We start from the raw sequence: 6,000 nt of genomic DNA, 5'->3' as shown, positions 1-6,000 counted from the left end.
GTTCATTTACTATTTGGATAGCACAGCCTGTGATTAACAGTACAGACCTGTATGTAGGAAAAGAGATTTGCACTTTTAGCACCCTTGGGCCCCCCACGCCAACCCCCTTTCTCCCAGGAATGTTGGAGGCAGCCCCAATTTAATCAGAGGAGGGTAGGAGTTTGGATTTCAAAATACAGATGTCACATTTCAATGCAAATGACTCCTACATTAGCTTTATCAGTGTGTCCAGATGAATCTTTTATCTCCTTCAGAGAAAAGTGCCTCACTGAGGAGATTGCCCCAAATAGACCAGCAATAAAAGATTGTTAGGGGTTTTCTCTTGCTTCTGTGCATTCCACTGTGGGACCCAGTGGTCCCTCGGGAATATAAGGAGTTGTGAAAAGTAACACAACTGGTCACTAGAATAATTCACTCCCTCTACCTTCTCTTTAGCACCTCCCACTTCTACTCTTTTTATAGCCCTCCTTTCTCTCTCCAAATCTCAGGTTACTTTGCTGAGAGTTCTCAGACCTATAGTTTCTGTCCTAGTCTCAGCCTCCAATCCTTAAGAGACACCCAGCCCCAGCAATTGGATTGGGCAGCCTGTCTTGACACACCACTGTGCTGAGTGCTTGAGGACGTGTTTCAACAGATGGTTGGGGTTAGTGTGTGTCATCACATTCGAGTGGGGATTAAGAGAAGGAAGACTGCCTTGCTGGAGCTGTGTGGTCTTCTCCAAGTGTGAGTTGCAAGCACTAGAACTCTAGCTTTTGGAAGAAGGCGAGGAATTCATTTCCAGCAGCTCCAAGAAAAGCAGTTTGTTCAGGTAAAGTAAAAGACATCGGATGCCTTTTTCCCCCTAGCATAGTTTTGAATGGAATGCTAGCGCAGCACACTTGTCAAGCCAGTTGCTACGGTCTTATCAATGCTGCTATTGTATGGCTGACAGATAACAGAGAGTGGAGCTGGAAGCGTGGCTGTCTTAAGAACGCTAACACTCCTAATGCCATGCTTCGGAAGGTGTAGGGTGGAAAATGTGTTTGGGAGCAGTGCTTTAGCCACTCAGTGTTCCCTTTCGAGGACCCCAAGGGGGCTAACCACCGCAGAGAAAAGTGTAGGGATGGCCAACCGAACGTTTATCCTCTCTTTGCAGAAGGAGGACTCAGATCACTTTTAAAGTTGTACTTGCAACATTGTGTATGAAGATTCTAGTAACACTCCACCACAGAACTCCTGGCAGGGATGGAGATGCTTTCTGGGCTGATTTATGCAGTGGGGATTCTGTCTGACTCATCACGGAACAAACCATAATGTTTTTAAAGTAATTTGAAGGTGACTGTAAAGTGTGAGGGCTCCTTTTGAGGGAGCGCGGGCTGAGCTTCAGACTGGGGTGGGGGGGTGGGGGGGGTAGATAGACTGGCATAAAAACTACATTTTTAGAATTCAAAGAGAACCAGGAAAGGAGGAAGTAGCAAAATACGATTGAACCGAGCCCTCCCTCGCAGCTGCAGAGGAGCAGATGGATGTAATTCATTTGCAGATCTGTTTGTGAAAGTTTTACAAGTCATTGAAAACTAAAGTAGCATCACAGTAATGGGTCATTAAAGTCACTACATTTATTGGTTTTAAACGGGCTATCTAGAGTGTTAATTAAATGGAAATAGATTTTCCGGCTTTGGTTCTTAGGCGAGAGGCTTAATTATCATTTTCTCATTGCAAATACCTGGTCAGCCGGGGCTTCAGCTGTTTAGTTTGTTATCTTCATTTTTGCTGCCCAAAGCAAATATATATATATATATATATATATATATGTATGTATCTATGGAATGGAATAAATGCAAAACCTCACAAACTTGGTATTTTCTATTTTATAATATGGTTTCCTCAAAGAATTGCTTTCTCTAAACAGGTACTGAGTTGTGTTTTTTTTTTAATTAAAATAACTTACAAGGAATGAGAGTTCTTAATTTTCTTTTGCAACTCTTTAATTGTCTCTCGAACATACATCAATTCTCATTTATACCTGTGGTGTTCATGAATTATTGGTCTTACTGGACTCCCTTATACTTGCAAGAGAAACCTAACACTGTCTTCACCCCCTTGCAGGTGAGAGATTCTATAAATAATACTGTATATAATCCATTCTGAAATAAGAGCTGTTTGGTAGGTTGAATAACAGGATTTATGGCTGGTGCTTTGTGATTCTGGCATTAGACCTTATAAAGGTACCCATAAAATTATGTTTCAAGATCCACCTCTATTTTGGCCCTTCAACCAAGTTATTTTTTTCTTCACAAAAAAAGAAAGAGGAAAAAAAAAGTAACAGTGCTTGTCTGGCTCTTTTAGAGGTAGTTCTCAGCTCATATTCTCTAATCTCCTTTGGTGAGAAAATATTCTTGTAAATGGTCATGTAGTTATTTCTAATAGAATATTAGACGAATCTTAATAACATTACATAACCAAAATGAGACTAAAGTTCATAAGCTAAACTCTTTTGGAATTCTAGTTATTCCATTTTGGCTTTATACTGGAACTGGAGTTTTAAAAATAAAAATAAAAAATGTTGCACAAATTCTATCCTACTGTCTTAGTTTTTAAAATACATTGAACAGGAATTATTATTATTATTATTATTGTTATTATTATGAACATGGCATTATTTTAGAGCAGCAGCAATATTGCAGGAAAAAAGTGAAATTCCTCAAGGCCCATCAGTTCTTCCTTATATATAACATCTGGTCATATTCAAATCTAGATAAGGTGCAGTCAGAGGAGTTTGAGCTGAAAAGTATACAAAGCTAAAGGCCCTCTGCTCATCAGAAGACTGCCTTTTTAAAAGCACTTTGCAATATGTACAGATTAGGCAAAGACTAATGTACAGATTAGCCAATGACTGTACCTTTGAATAAGAAACATGGTACCAAAACTGGGGTGAGAGTAGGACTAAAACAATCATAAGAAACTTAAGAAGGAGAGAGAAAATGTAGAGAAACATTAATTCACACCTTGAAAAGGCAGGTTGTTGTCAGTTTGTTTGTTTTACTTTTTTTTTTTCTGGGATGGCCTTAACTGTACTAATTAGAAAAGACTGTCTCTTCAATGTAAAAAGGGGGCCAGTTCCAAAGATAATGCCCATAGGGTAATCCAGCTTCTGGTCAAAGTATAAATCTACTCTGCCAGATGGTAAACATTCAGAGACTTATTTATGGTGACTTCTACATACCTCAATTTGACATTTGGTTTGTTCCTGACAGCACTTGTGCTGACAACACACATGAAGTTCCCATCAGCATCTTAACAGCTGTAAAAGTGTTCATGCTCAAAGGATGTCCCTCTTAGCCAAGGTAACAACAATTTGATGAGAGCTATCTGGGTCCATACCATTGGTATAACCTGATACATAACTGCTAACTCAATGCCTAAATCAAGGTGAGGTATTCTGGAGGTAGAAATAACAATAACTGATGTTAACATGCTGCTTTAAAATTTGAAGGGAAAAAAAAGCACTTTATATTCATTATCTCATGAGCCTCACAATAACCCTGTGAGGTAAGTTACTACAGGAATGATTATCCCTTTTTTGCAAATAAGGAAACTGAGGCTCAGAGACGTTAAATGACTTCCTCTGGTCACATAGCTAGTGTCAGAGATGTTCTGAATCCCATAGGATCCGCTATAGTCTGCTGCCTGCCCAGGATTTGAAAGTTTGAGAAAACTTTCCAAAAGCTATAGTGCATTGTTTATGTTGAATTCAAATTTTGCTTGAAGAGTATGGTAAATCATCCTAGGCTATCTCTAAGCTATTGATCATGTGTTGTGGAGTTCATGAGGAGTTTTGTATAGGGACTGCTCATGAGAGAGCAGAAGGTTTCTTCCCTTGTTACCTCTGGGGAGACATGTGACTTTGAAAGATACTTGTTCATATCCACTTTCAGTAAAATAGCATAAATAATATCATACAAATTTGTCAAATACACAAGAGACTGATGTGAGTGGGAACTGAGGAGGAGGCAGGGTTCCTTGATTTAATTATGTGCCAGTTTGTGGCTTGACAGGGGATTAGTCTCTTTTTTGCAATTTCATATTGGAGGTAGGAAAGTTATTTTAATAACCCATAATGTAAAACTTCTGTTCCTAATATCTATGTTGTTGGCTTTACTCAAATGAAGTTCCACACAGAAGACGCAAACAGTATTGCAGGATTTAATGATTCTTATTAAATGTTACATAAATTACTTTATTCAGGCATGAGATGAATTATTATAGACTTAAGGAATAGAGTTAGAAGCAGCATTTACTAGTCTTGATATGGAATGAGTTCTCTATCCATATTCTAAAACGGCATTCATTTTTTTAAGATATCAATTGGAAAAAATGCCTTCAAAGCCAATTATATAGGAATTCTATCCTACTAGGTCTTAGGGCATTGATTTAAATTTGAAAAGGATCTCACAAGTCATCCAGTCTCACACTCTTGTTTTCTAGATTTGAAAAACAAGCCCAGAGAGATTATGTGACTTGACACATATGATCATTTCTAAGAAGGTATTTTGGAGAAAAGATTCTATTCACAGTTTCTGCTTATGTTATACTTAGAAGACTTTCAGACAAATTTAGATTATTTATGACAAATTATCTTCTTTCTTACTTTCCATATTTCAGCAATTGACTAGCCTATTGACCTTTCTTTTTGTTGTTGCTCACTTTTATCTCTCCTTTTTCTATTCCTACTATCACCCCTTCCCAACCATTCTACATGGAGTTGTCATCCCTTAATTCATAGATTATTTTCATAGCCAAAAGCTATAGTGCATTGTTTATGTTGAATTCAAATTTTGCTTGAAGAGTATGGTAAATCATCATCCTAGGCTATCTCTAAGCTATTTCTTTCCAAACCATCCTGCAAACAGATGTCAAAATAATCTTTAAAAAAATTTCACTTTTATCATATTATTTGCTAGCTCAGAAACTCTAAATGGTTCTCTATTACCTATAAAGTGAGGTCCAAACTTCTTAGTCCAAACCCACCCTCAAGCCCTTCCACAATCTAACAACAAATCTCTCCTTTGAAACTCTATCTCTAACTCAGGGGTCCTTTGCTCCAGACAGACTGGTTTACTCAATGCCCTGCCTCCAAGAGTCTTCTTGATGCAGTCCCCCACCACCCCACTCCCGCCACATTTGCTCTTTCCCTCTTCTTTTCTTTTGTAAACACTAACACCTAGGTCCAATCTGACTTTCACCATGAAACCTTCCCTAACTCTTCCGTGGCTATAATTGTGCTCTGATCTCCTAGCACTTGCTATCTGCACACAATCATAAATTCCTCTCCTCATTTGTTTTGTGTTATTGTGATGTCTTAATGTGTGTGTGTGTGTGTGTGTGTGTGTGTGTGTGTGTGTGTGTAGAACTCTCTTGTCTCTTAAACTAGATTATAAACTCCTTGAGGACAGAAACTGGCCTAGCATGATCCTATACTTATATAAAGTACTTAACAGCCGCTTGTTGAGTGATTTACTTAATTTTAGAACTTTTCTTCTTCAATTACCTAATATAAGGCCATTTCACTTGAGCTCATTAGCATCTCTATCTGGATAAGAAGAGAGAAAAAAAGGAAAAACTCATCCATTTTACTTTTTTGACATCTTTGGTAATAGGTTTGTTGGGAAGAATTTTAAATTATTACCTAAAATGAGGTTTGGGGATGCTCTCTTTAAAACTCATCTAACCTTGTCATCCCCTCTTCCCACAGACAATTAGAAATGATATGTCCTTCTCCCCATAGGAGTCAGATTTCAAAGCATCAGTGGGCATTGTAAAACACCAAAATGAATGAAAGCATTAACCCAATTAATATCAATCATAGATTCCATCATTTCTGTGCACCTTTCATTCCTCCTTGCCCAACCTGCCTCAGCCCCTAAATAAAGTCAACTTATTTTAGTATTTGGGGATTTGGGGCAACTGAGTTAATGGACTAATAGATAGGATGGTGACAGTTGAATAAACTTCACTGAG

General features: G+C 38.0%; 1 protein-coding gene across 2 annotated transcripts in view; it reads left to right on the top strand.

The window, feature by feature from the left end:
• Positions 1 to 487: 487 nt before the first annotated feature.
• The window catches only part of SULF1 (sulfatase 1), a 200,995-nt gene continuing 195,482 nt past the window's right edge, over positions 488 to 6,000 (top strand). Inside the window, exon 1 of one of the 2 annotated variants that reach the window (XM_021002089.2) lies at positions 488 to 808. The gene's annotated coding sequence lies outside the window, so the exon portion shown is untranslated. The remainder of the gene's footprint in view (positions 809 to 6,000) is intronic. The other variant, XM_078153363.1, reaches the window with a different exon arrangement.

This window comes from Phascolarctos cinereus, unplaced genomic scaffold (assembly GCF_003287225.1).
Source record: "Phascolarctos cinereus isolate Bilbo 61053 unplaced genomic scaffold, phaCin_HiC Scaffold_4;HRSCAF=312, whole genome shotgun sequence".
Classification (NCBI taxonomy): Eukaryota; Metazoa; Chordata; class Mammalia; order Diprotodontia; family Phascolarctidae; genus Phascolarctos; species Phascolarctos cinereus.
Note: the sequence above shows the minus strand (reverse complement) of the source record. Positions and strands in the feature narration are given on the sequence as shown.